General features: G+C 41.3%; 1 protein-coding gene across 1 annotated transcript in view; it reads right to left on the reverse strand.

The window, feature by feature from the left end:
* Positions 1-13581, reverse strand: part of BMPER (BMP binding endothelial regulator) — a 146351-nt gene that overhangs the window by 74288 nt on the left and 58482 nt on the right. The window lies entirely within an intron of this gene.

The following is a 13581-nucleotide window of genomic DNA, read 5'->3' on the forward strand; positions in this document are numbered from 1 at the left end:
ACCCACATGCCTGGTGCATAGCATGTATGCAGCCTGTGTGCTAAGACAGACAGAGAGAAAAAAGTCTGCATAAAAAATTGTCTGTCAATAAAAACCCCAAAGGTTGGGAACCTGCTGCAATTAATCTCCAAGATCCCCGAGTTTCATCTACCATGAGGGCAAGAACAGTGACCACCACCAGCAGAGCTGCCCTTGTTGTAAGCAGGTTTTGAAAGCATGCATGAAATCTCAGGAAGACAGACGTTTCCATACTCCCAGTTTGTTTGCTACTGATAACAAGCATGTCTAAACTTACTAATATTTTATATACATGTTATCTAATGTTAAAGGTTAACTTCAGTATTATCAAGAACCATGTTTCATGTGGGCATCTCATTTTCCATTTCACTTTCAGGCTTTATCTCTGTGCTTTAGTGAAGCTATAAATCACGTATAAAAGATTCCTCCCTAGGTTTGCCCTATGTTCACCTTGTGCTTGAAAGACTCTGCTAATCCTCTAACAGAAGTAAAATTTCCATTGATTTTGCAGAATATTTTGTCTAAGTGCTGGATTAGAACTCAGCCCACAGTGGATTGTAGGCATTTATTTTTAACTTTCATTCTAGAAGAAGTGTGAAAGGTTTCATTTGTTACCAGAGAGGCTATCCTTATAGGGGAAAAAAAGTCATGAAGAAATATCAAAATTACATTTCCCTTAACTCCAGGATACATATTCCAGACATTTAGAGCAAGGTCAGATACACACTGTAACCTCAGCAGGGGTTGCTGTAAGAACAAAGACAGATGTTCAAGGTTGTCTCCAGCTACGAATAAAGATTTTACTCCACCAGCATGAAAAATACCTTTGAAAGTTCAACTACTGAGCAAGTCTGCCCCACGCCAGTGGCAAGAGAAGCCAAATAAACACAACTGTATGACTGTTTGTCTTCAACCGCTCTAGCACAATGCAGGTGACTACAGTCACCATGAACATACTGAGACATTATCCTTTTTGTGACAGCAATGGCATAAAGACAACGAATAGAAATCTGCTGATAAAAAAAATAGATGTATCATCTGAGATTCACATAATGATGAGTATTACCATCCTGGAAAAAAAAAGATTAAGGCATACCAGGATTCCTATTTCACACCACCACATTCGCTGATGTGTATAAGGCCTCCTACATGAATTGGGTAGTGTATCAGCTTGCATACACTTGTTGGTCACCAGGAGCTCTGTCTAATGTATTAACTACTGTGTGATAGTAAAGACGTCCTCTACCTCCCAAACGTGTACTAAACACATAAAACAGGTCAGCCACATGTACTATGCAAACATCTTCAAAATGCCCCTGGAATAACATGCTTGTAAACCCATACCTTGAGTTTACAATCAGATGTACAGTCCTTGATGTATCATGCAAGTAGACTTCAAGCACAAAAGTGAGAGGATACTGTATTTAGAGTGTGGTTTTAATCTGGAAACAAAATAGGTGTTCTTTCCCAAATCAGATGAAAGACACTCTGATTCTTACAGGAACGCTGGTGCAGTATGTGGCAGACAGCCTCTGGGAGTAACTTCACCCTTACACAGTATTTCAGGGTCCCTGAAACAGCCATGTCACGCACAGTGAGAGTTCCCTGGAAGGGTCATGGGACAGACAAGGTTTTTAGGAAATGCACAAAGTAGCAAAACAGTTCTCAACATAAAAGCAAACAGCACATCAATCAGTTCAGCAAACAGACAGACAGACAAGCCAGAGCTTCCCACATCCCTGCAGTCTGATCTATTGTCTAGACTAGGATTTTAAAATGCCTCTTTAGAAAGTATTGGATAAAATTCAGAACAGGGAGATCTTGAGCTTCAGTTCAAAACAGCAGGTATTTATACTGCTTTGCATGTGCCAGATTTTTAAACTCTGGATCTAGACCTCAAACCCTATTTACTGAGATATCACTGCTATAGGAAGGCTTTAGAAAGTGGTCCTAGTGGCAGTCTAAAGTGGTGTCCTAAGAACCGCATGTGCAGCAAATGCTCTAAAGAGCTTACCTTCATTTTAATACTAGATCATGCAGGTCAGTGTGGATATAAATTATTGTCTTAAATGTCTTAAAAATTATTTAAAATCTCTATAGATTAGAAATGGTAAGCTGAAAGATATGAATAAATTTTTAGAACAAACTCTGGGGCAAATTACAGGTACAATTCTTAAACAATCCTTTCCCACTGTTTTCTCTCAGTCTGATGCAAAGGAATTCCTTCACACAGCCAAGAGAAGCCTAAAGAACTCCATTAATTTCTAGCAGGTAAGAGTTTGACTACTACCTCTCCCTTCACATGTACCCTTAGGTGTATTGTTTGTGTCATCAACAAGCTGTATTAATCAGAAAGATTGATTAGTTGTGTCAAACGGATGTAAATTCATGTCCCTGAGCTCCTAGCAAATTGCAAGCATGGTTGGAAAGCGTCACAGAGTTACAACATCTTGACCTAACTGCAGGAACCAAACAGCCTCCCTCTTTTGGAAGTTAATCTGTATGTGGTTGTATCCAGCTGCTGAGGAATTAACTAAATTATCCATTAGTTAGTAATTTAGGGTAGGATGAAGCCTCTAAATACTGTCATGCTTTCCATCAACCAAATACCACGTGTACAAAGTGACTCGTGTAAGTGCCAAGCCAATCCAGTCTTGCCATCTATTCCATTCCTCAAGAGCCACATGTTTCCTGGGATTGCTTAGATGAAGAAAAGAATTTTTCTCTTTTTCAGAGGGAAGTGGTGTGCTGTGTTTGTTTGATGAAATATCACAGCATCCTCCTAGAGAGTGAAGTATGCTGTTCTAGGGTATATAGCTCTCCACTTTGAAATTGGACTGCTAGGGAGCTGCTGGCCCTGGTTCTTTCAAGTTTTGAAAGGTGATTTGCACCAGCTCTCGGGTGGGAGGAGGTGGAGGACCAGCATATTTACTGCCTTGGGTGAAAGAGAACGTTCTGGAAAATCAAATCTTGGGTTGCACAGAAGCTTTCTTTAAGTATGCACAGGCAGAGACACTGCTCCTAAAATTTCACAGTTGCTGGAACTGCAGAAGGGCTCCTCAGGGAAGGTCACACAGTGCTCTGCTCTCAGCTGGAGGACTCAGCGCAACCACCACTTGGTCATATTTCCCCAGTCTAATAGCGTTGTGCAGAAGTGTTGCTGGGATTATATTGCATCTGGCTTCACAATCCGGCTGAAATCAAACCGCTCGCTGACCCAACAGCCTAGCTGCAGAACAGCCAGCAGCCCTCTTCCCTCCAGGGCTTACGCATTGAGCTCTTGGCTCTGTTGAAAGTGATGTTGTAAATAGCCCCTCTTCACTTGGAAGTCTTGAAAGGTTTAACCATGGTGTGTACTTTTCCCCTTTCAGGCTGATTTCCTAAGGAAAGAAGGCTTATGCAGGCACACCTGTAGCTTGTGAAACCCTGATCAGCTCTAGTCACAATGATTAAAGGGACTCCTCTGAGATAGGTATATAGAAATAAAATAGCAAACATCAAAAATGATCTTAAGATCTCAATGACATTCAGTTCCTACAGGTTTTGCCAAAATCAGACTGCTGCAGAGAGTAGAAAGTGCCCAATTTCCTTCCCAGAAGGGACACCAGAAAGCACCCCACAGTGCTAGGCAGCAGCTGGTCATCCAGGCAGATCTCCCAGACCTCCTGCCTTTTGCTTGGTGCTCGTGTCATGGAGGTGCTGGAGGAAAGCTCAGATTATTGCAGTTAGGGCAGATAAGTAAAGTTGAGGGAAGTGAATCTCCCCCTCTACACCACTCTCATAAGACCCCACCTGCAGTGCTGCATCCAGCTCTGGGGCCCCCAGCACAAGAAAGACATGGACTTGCTTGAGTGGGTCCAGAGGAGGCCACAAAGATGATCAGAGGGCTGGAGCACCTCCCCTACGAGGACAGACTGAGAGAGCTCAGGTTGTGCAGCCTGGAGAAGAGAAGGGTCCAGGGAGGCCTTACAGCAGCCTCTAGTACTTCAAGGGGGCCTACAGGAAAGGTGGGGAGGGACTCTTTGTCAGGGGGTGTAGTGATAGGACAAGGGGTAACCTTGTTTCAAACCGAAAGAGGGTAGTTTTAGATTAGATATTAGGAAGAAGTTCTTTACTGTGAGGGTGGTGAGACACTGGCACAGGCTGCCCAGAGAAGCTGTGGCTGCCCCCTCTCTGGCAGTGTTCAAGGCCAGGTTGGGTGTGGCTTGGAGCAACCTGGTCTAGTCGAAGGTGTCTCTGCCCACGGCAGGGGGTTGGAACTAGATGATCTTTAAGGTCCCTTCCAACCCAAACCTTTCTGCAATTCTATGACGAAACAACAAGGACCACACATCTATAGAAACAGAGCTGCATTACTTCTGCTGCTCCTGGAACAATATCTCTATTCCTAGGTTAGCAGGGGCAATGGGACATAAGGCAGGTCTGTGTCCCATACCAATTGCACCATTCCCATGATATGAGGCATTTTTCTTCATGTCTTTCCTGTTTCTGCCCCCCGCCCCCTCCAGTACGTACACAAATTCATAATAACTGTGTTCCAGACTGGCCTGCAACTACCCTGAGTGTGGGATGCTTTCAGCTGGAGCCCAAATACTTGTCCTGCTTTGGGATCTGTTATTTCAATGATCCTGGACAGTTCAATAACTCAGACTTTTTCCAGGGGCAGATCTGTTTCTCTCACCAAATCTCTCCTGCAAGCAGAAATAATGGGTCCCACAAATTATTCTGTCTTTCATTAGCTACTCTTTAATGTCCTTAAGTTACATGCAGAAGGCAAAGTTTTCAACTCTGTAATACAAGTGCCTATTCCTTCTTCTGCTAGTTGATAATGAATTAAAATTCAACAGTATCTCTCTACAGCTCAGAGATGCCTGGATTCGCACTGCACCTTAAACACCTTTGTGGACTGTTTAATTATCCCGGGCACTATTCCCAACAACAAATCACCACTTCTTAGAAAATTTTTTCCCAGTAAAAGAGTACCTTTTCTCAACTTTACAGACAATACACAATGCTACATAGCAAGTTTGTTCTTGCTTTCAGCATGGAGATGATTGGCCAGCATCTGAAATCCAGCTTTTCCTCTAGTCTGAATCCTTCACATCACCTCCATCACTTGCTGCCATTTCACACACTTACTAATCCAACTCTCCTCCTTGCTGCAGGTCTCATTAAACCGATTGCTGCCACTGCGCCTTATACAGTCCATGCTAGGTAGTAGTATCAAAAGGCTTCAGAATTCTGAAATTAAAACTAGCTCTCTATTAATAGAGAGCTACTTAACAGAAAAGCCGCAACCACAGGTACCACTGCACGTACCTTCCACTCACATCTTGGTGTTTCCTATAAACCAGACACCCTTCTATAGGCTATGCTTCACCCTCAAATCTCCCTGCTAGTTGCTGCACAGGGCACTCTCAAACAGTGCAAAGTCGTCTCTCTGAATGCTGCTAGGGAAAACAGGGTTAGGGATCTAATGCCGTACAGCACTCACTACAGCACAATGCCCTTCTATAATGCTGGAGGTTAAAAGACATACACGTGGTGGAAGAGGTGGATTTTAAGGCAGGATATAGGCAAGGACTGCATCAAAGGCCATACAAATCAGTGGCAGTCTTTCCGTTGAGTTTCAGTCCACTTTGGAAGACAGCATTTTGAACAAAAGTCCCAGAAGTTGCACAGGGCAGTGGTGAAAAATGTGCCAAGATAACTGTGTAAGCAGGAATGGGCCAGAAGGGCAACCCCCACTGCAGAAAGGGGCAGAGCTTTCCACCACCTTGGGGGTAAAGAGCAGCAGCTTCATGGGGACAGCACAAGGGAAAGACAGGCATTGGCAAGGAAACCATTCTGGCGTGCCACTGCAAGAGAGACTTCAGCTATTCATGATTAATTTAGCTGTTACACCAGAGGTCACCAGTGACTATGGAAGCTTTGCCGTGAGCCACATGATTATTTATTTCTCTTCTAAAAAGAGAGTTTCTATGAAAAATTGCAATAAAACATCTTATGCTGGAAACTGTCTGTGGCCAGAAAAACTATTAAAAACCACTAACAAGCTGCTTCAGCTTATTCATGTCCCACCCCAGATAATAAGAAAGTTAGGGTTAAATCCAAGGGACTTTCCTAACTTCAGTTATTAGAAGCAGAGCAGTAGCTCTGTAAAGTAGGTCCTGGCTTCTTGCAGCCATGACTTTTCCCCTGACTCAGTTGGAGGCTGCTTTGTTTTCATTGGCATCAAGAACACATGGAGCACAGACCAGTGGGTGTACAGTTGTGTATACACCACCAGTGCATTTGCATAGCATTTCAAAGTCCTAACCCAATGCTTGCAAAATTATAGTCACTGCCACAATGTATTTATATAAATATCACTTGCTTTTCATAAGATAAATTTGCAGAAAGGTTTTCCTTTTTTTTTTTTTTTCTTTTTCTGCAGCATAGTATTTTTGATACTACCTTACAAGCTTTTCTTGCTATGTCCCACAGTAAATGGTACTCCTATAAATCCCACACTTTGGCAGCTGTTGGTGACTACCCTTCACCCCCACTTCTAATTCCCACATTACTGTGCAGTACTGGCCTCCCTTCTGAGAACAGCTTTTCCTTCTGAACAGTCCATTTACAGAGATACAGTTATTAAATCCCTCCAGTGTCCCCAGCGTGCTTGTTGCACACACAGAATACTAGTACCATTGTGGTCTTGAGAGAGGTGACAATTCTGACTCTCACTTCATCATCATTCTTTAAAATACTTGGTCATGACTAGAAACTCTACAGATGTATCCGTACAGCTTCGCCTTAGAGCATTAGTTTTAAATAATTCACCCTAAGTTATCTGCAGGACTAAATTGAAAGACTCAAGTGAATTAAATCTCCAAATGCCCAAATTCTGACATCTGGCATTTAGATACAAAATAAAGGCTTTATTTTCAGCAGCGTGGATGCTTTCTTGTAGACAATATGAACGTCATTTCATCGCATGGTTAGAAGCTTCATTTTTTGGAGGTTCAAATGTATAAATAAGGTCATGAATAAAACCAACCAGGGTTGTTCTGGGAAGAGGAAAAAAGCCCACAATTTAGAAGAAGGTGCCTATGCACCTGAATTTGGAAAAGTTGTTACTAGATCAAAACCTGCCAGAATAGCCCACAGCAAGTCACTGTTCCATTCATAAGCGAAGAGAACAAACCTCCTTCAGTGATTCAGGGCAATGAGGTATTGGAGAGGTTGAGATTTAATCCTTCACTGGATGTTTCTGCAATTTATGGATGCCCTTGCCTGAAGGTCTGATGATAAAGCACACTGATAGCTGTAGAACATCAGTGCAAAATAAATAATTCTGTTGTAGTAGTGGTAATAAGGACACTACTTCCAGCTTTTTACAAGACCTTTATACATGCACGTACCCCTCCTTAAATGTTATGCTTCATGTATACTGCTGAGGTAACCTCAGGAAATATAGGATTACATTGCACTGCTTCCTTAATGCATCCATCAAAGGTTTTCATTAACAGGAGATCCTGTTTGTCCTAAGCACTTAGCAAAGAGAGTTAAAAATACACTTTAAAATGTTATGCAGACTTCAGCAAGAGAAAGTGCTTAACTGCAGCTCATTTAGACAATTTCTTGGAAATAAAGTTTTAGGAAAACTAGGCTACCTTTATGAAACCAGTAGGTTACGAAACTTTCTACAGTGAACAGGGCTAGCTTCAGTCTACCTACACTAGACTCACTGTAGGCCAACAGTACTTATCTATAATTACATCCCTAATACCACAGTGCACAATTCCACTGCTTTGTACTACCTAGGGCTGTCCCTTCCCAGAGATACGGCTTGGCTTTACTCCAGGGTAGGGCACAGTTTGGCTTGTGATCAAGGGAAAGTAACACATTTTTGTCTTAAACACAAGCCTGAGCAAGGAGTGCTGAGGAATCTGCAGCTCTCCAGGAATAGCCTTGGGAAGCACTTTGATTAGGAATCATTTACAAGTCACAGTTCCTCTGCTGATTCCTCCTTCCTCCAGGGGTAAGGACTTACAGAAGCATCAGCAGCAAATTCTGCCATTTCCCAGTCCTGACCAGCAAGACTGATAGAGGAATCACATTTTCTTCCCTCCTTCCTAGCTTGCAAACCATCTGCACATGTATGGGGAGAGGGCGGATGAAACCCTAAGTCCATTCCTCCTTCACACCCCTGCATAGACCATGACATACACTCAGGTCTCCCCCAGCTTTTCTTCCAATTTTTTTTCCCAATAAAATTCATATCCAGCTACTGCTGTTAATTTATGTGTGGGATCCTGTTGCTAATTACTGGCTTCTCATTGGCAGCAATGCATCTGTAAAAAGCTGATGCCCAGATCTATAAAGATCTTAGGCTCCTCAGGGACACCTTAGGCATGATGTAGAACCTACAGAAATATCAGTTTAACCATTTAAGCACCCAGAGCATACCAGGTCTGGCTATATTTGGCAAGGCCAGCTCTTCTGGCACCTGCTTAAAGGCCTGCTGCTGTTCATGCTCTGGATCAGCACCATTACAGCAAGCCAGCCAGCTCCGCACTTATCTCTGAGCTAAGCTCACGTGACATTCACAAACTGGATAGTCCTATAACTAAATTCTTTGTGAGACCGTATACATAGGCCATGTTCAGCACATGGCCAACTTCATTCCAAAAGACTGCCAGAGGAGCTGGAAATATTTGTATCTACCTCTCCAGTAACATCCTGCTAACCAAAGCACTTCAGAACAGAGGCGCAGCCCAAGGTGAAGACGCTCCATCAATCACTTGATAAAGCAACACCATCGAGTAGTCAAAAATGAAAAGATCTATGTGAAACCATTTTGTTGTCTAGAAAGGATTATGTTTCCAGAGCCTAATGAAGAGGGCACATACCACAAAGGAAGAACTTTTCACATTCTATGATTTCTCATACAGGAAGATCTTTCTGCATTTTACATTTCAGAAAATACTTACATCATATTATGACTAAGAATGGGGATCACATCACATGCAATTGGAAATGCAAATTACAATGCATTCTTATATTTGGCTTACTGCCTCAACATCAAAAGCCATTAGTAGTGCCTAAGAGAGATAATAAGCAAGCAAATAAAATTTGGGTTTGGTTGCAAGTATAGGTCTCTCCTTGGCCCTGTTAAGTTTCAATTGTACCTGTCTAATGATGTGAAATGGTCTTAAAATCAGCATAAAGTGACTCATTAAGGATTCTCGTAGGAAACAATCATACATTTTTACATGTAAGATTTGTTGAACTCTCTGTTAATTAGCAGAGCAAAGTCATTTGGAAAAAATGTGAATTATTTATATTGTAACTGTCATCCCACAGGCAGAGTACTTTGATAATTTACTTTTCCAAACATTGTCTTTTTTTTCCCTACTCTTTTTTTTTTTTAACGTGCTCCTTAGATTACAATCCAGAACTCTCTCCTCAGCAAGTTTCCAGCATTTGCAGTGTTCTCAGCTGCATGCACTTCCAGTTATTAACTTTCCCTCTATTCTTGCTGCCCTTGCAGAGAGGTTCTCTGATAATGTGAGAAAGTGTCATTTGAAATTATTCTAAACCAGAGAACAGCTACACACTCCAACCTATTATTGTAAGTTAACAGTAATGGCAGCTATACCTTTCAAAATGATACAATATTTTTTACTATTTAAAAAACAGACTCATCATATAAAACAGCTGCCATGTTTATTTAGATAAGTGCTCCTCTACTCTTATAAGTGGAGGCTGATGACAGATGTGTTTTTAAGGGAAAAATATTAACTCTAGAAATGTCAGCATCTGCTTCTTTTCAGCCTAGCCTTACGGATTCACACATCATTTTTCATCCACAGGGAGAGTTTCTTTTTTCTTACAGAGAATCTGAAAACAAGGGTGTAAATTACCGGTCCCGAGGCCTGACAGTTTTATTAGCATGTCACTGGTGCTACATGTGTTAGGTCTGATTAGACATAGAGCGCGGCTGGTTTCCACAGCCCGCTCCTTGCAGGATGAAGAAGGCTTGCACTTCCCCAACAGGAATTTTCCACCTGCCTGTTCCATTTCTGTGAATTGATATTTGCTATGGTAAAGAGATGCCATGTAGTTCCTGGGGTTACTAGAGAGAAAGAGATTAAAAAACACAAAGCAAAATTTTCTACTAAATTCAAGAAGGAGTCCAGCTTTGTGGCTCACAGAGCTAGCATGCTATAATCAATTTTAATGTATTTAGTACAGTAATTGTTGTTCTTTTAATCATGTACATAGCACTATTAGTAGACACAGCAGATGAAGCTCTATACCTTACTACATACGTGTGAAGAACACCTCCAATGTCTTTATCCTACATCGCAGAGGAGATCTGCCGTACTTGCATTGCCTCCCAGAGAAATGCATGCCAAAAGAAAACACCACCCAAGGATAATTATGTACAATCAAACCATGAACAGAATATGAACAAACACCAATTAGAAGATGGCTGATAACCATCAGCAATTCAAGACAAACCATCTTCCAATTAGTGACCAGTTAGAGCAAATTAGAGCTGTAAGAATGGACCACATTAGCTAAGAAGTCCCTCTGGGCAAGATTCATGTACATGTCACTAGCCTGTGCCACCTCAGACCCAGTGACTATCCAAGACATTTCCATAGCACTGGCAGTCATGATAAAAGATTTACCACTGAAGACCCATACCTGCCTAGGACAACAGCGAGCAGCCACAAAAATGCCCGTGTTGAATAACCAAAACCTGTCCTACACTGAATGGTAGCTGTTCTCCACAGCTGGCTATCTTCACTTCAGACTATGCTCAGGTTGTTAGCCTAGACATTTTAGTGACAGTAAGACTTCTCCAGCATGGTTGCACAGAAAGGTGCTGACAAATCTCCTTATTTCAACATTTTGAGCTGGCCAGAGATAAGACATCACTCCTGTCTTGTCTGCAGCCCACACTGACCTCTTAGCATGGCACTGTACCTAGGCAATATGTCCCAGAAAAAGCAGGCCATGAGCTGAGAACTTGAAGCTGCCCACATCCATTACAGGTGCTTGTACGAAGTGATATCGCTAAATGACTTCACAAAATTTTCCCCGTTTTCCTTGAAGTGGGGCAGTGCAGATCTTCTCCTGTAAGAGTAAGTAATATATTTACATAGGCACTAACAACGTGCTGCAGGCTTTAAGCATAAACAAAAAAGCCAAAACACCAAGTTCTTGCCTGAGCAGCTTTGTGATCTAAACAGGTAACACAAAGCAAGGGAACAAATGGGAAGCAGCTTAACAAAACTGCAACTCTGACTGTCCTGTAAGCTTTGTAATTTCTTTGTTTGCTTACATATTTTCTGCAATTTATCCTCCCTTTGCTTACTCCTTGGCCAAAACATATTTTTACAGATGGGGCTAAAAATAGCAATAGATGATAGAAACAGAGGACCAAAGAAGGAAAGTGTTGCCAAGTGAGCCTGCATGGATTCTCTGCAATTCTGTGTCCAAGTTAAATTGATATTAGAGTAGCCACTGCTAAGGGCTTTCTATTTTTCTCTTTTTTTGTGGGTGACAAGCACTTCTGCTATTGTCTATGCTTAATATTCCTGAACTCTTAATTTTTAGGATCGATCAAGCATTTAATTTTTAAAAAAGTTACTTTGACTGACATTAAGCTGGTATTTTTTCAGCAACACCAGGGGAGTCTGACTGGCAACTCCATTTTGTTTGTAGTTCAAAGACTCTACAGGGACTTTATTTTCAAAATAATTTTACGTTTCTTTAGGAGAAAACGTTTCTTCTCTCGTGCCTTTTCAGATTGCAGAAAAAGATGGGTTTGAATTTTTTGCAAGTGTGACCACAACTCTGCCAAATCCTGTACACTTTTAAGTCCTGGTTAGAATTTGCAAAGCATCATATTTTGAGAAGATTAGAGAAAAAGGTTATATTTGACTTAGAGACTTCCATTTCTCCCAAGGCCTCTGTAAAAATCATGCAATAAGGTTGTCCAGATGGCAATCTGCAAGTGCAAACTGTCTTCCCCAGCGCTAATTAAGACTTATGCAAAGGGAAAAACAAACCAAGTCTACTTATAAGTCTACTCTGCTTTTCAAGGAAGGAAAGTTTAGCAGACATTTTGGGTGGTTGAGGATGGCCACCAAATTCTGTACACCAGGCGTTCTCCAGGTGGCATTAGCAAGAGAGGTGTCCTAGGAGAGGCAGCATAGGGCTCTTGATTTGGCACAGGCATGACACAGTTTATTCCTTAGACATAAATGAAATAGAAGCAGCAAAATAAGGACGAAGAAAAATTCCTACTGGGAGCATCACTCAAAATACTGCCTACTCTTCCCATATCATTTAAGAAAGTGCATGTACCAGAAGCAAGAGAATTGTCTTTTAAGTGAAGACACAGAAGAAACCACATTGCTTTCTAGATAACAACAGTACAATTTGTGCGTGTGCAAGACCTTCTTGTCAACACACTTCTGTTTTAAACGATCTGGAGCAACTAAAATAAATGTAAAGGAAAAGTGACTATTTTGCAGTCTCGTCCCCCTCCCAGCCCTCCTCCCAAATGTGAAACACTTGCTTAGGAAGGGCTGCTCTTCAAAGCTAAATGTAATCTTCTCTGTATTATCCCTTCCATCCATAGCCCTCTCAAAACTTTCTTAATTAATTTTACTGCTGGTTTCAAAGAGCTCTCCAAGTTGGCTCAAATCCCTTTAGATCACATATCAGCATTAGCAACAGAAGATATATTACTTCTCTCTCTTTCTCCCACTTTCTCTAAGAGGAAGCAAGGAAGGATGATCAGTCACGTTATCACTCAAGAGTATGAGGCAACTACTGCATCGGAGTCAAACTCTGGACTCCTCCTGTAATTTTTATACACACTACTAACTTGATAGATGCTATGTTTGGTTTTTCTTTTTTTCCTGTAGCTTTTTTCTTTCTCTCTTTTTTTTTTTTTTGACAAATCCTGAAGGAATCAGTCTATTCCATAATAATCTCATTAAGTCAAGACAGGTTTGAATTATGTTTCTTTTTTCTTCCTTTTTCTTCCTAAGTTCAAAAAAATTTAACTTAGATTTTCAAACTCACCAGAACTCTTATGCAGATACAATGAACTCTGTGTAAGACCACGGACAGGATATTTCCTAATGCAAGGACTTCTCAAGAAAGGTCCAAGAGCTTTCCAGAGTAGTCAGGTATGGATTACAGCCAAATTCACACACAGCATTAATGTAATGTCACTCTAGTAAAGGCAATTTGAACACAGTGAAATAGCAGCTCCTTATACCAAAGCTGAATTTGACGGCAGTGATTTTAATGGACTCTTTTTCTGAAGTAATTATTCACTCTTCATTCATAAAAGGGTGAAAGAGAGAGAGGGAGTGGAAAAACCCCTGTACAGATGTCAGACACTCATAAAGAGGGATTCTTCTATTCTGGTGTAAATTCTTTGCAGATTGCACCATGCATTTGTCCCATTTGCAAATTCACTAAGAGAGAGAGGAAAAAAAAAGCACTTTTTTTTTCCCCCAGAGTGAAACTCTTTAATTACAAGCA

Source organism: Leptosomus discolor, chromosome 7 (genome assembly GCF_034619465.1).
Source record: "Leptosomus discolor isolate bLepDis1 chromosome 7, bLepDis1.hap2, whole genome shotgun sequence".
Taxonomy (NCBI): domain Eukaryota; kingdom Metazoa; phylum Chordata; class Aves; order Leptosomiformes; family Leptosomidae; genus Leptosomus; species Leptosomus discolor.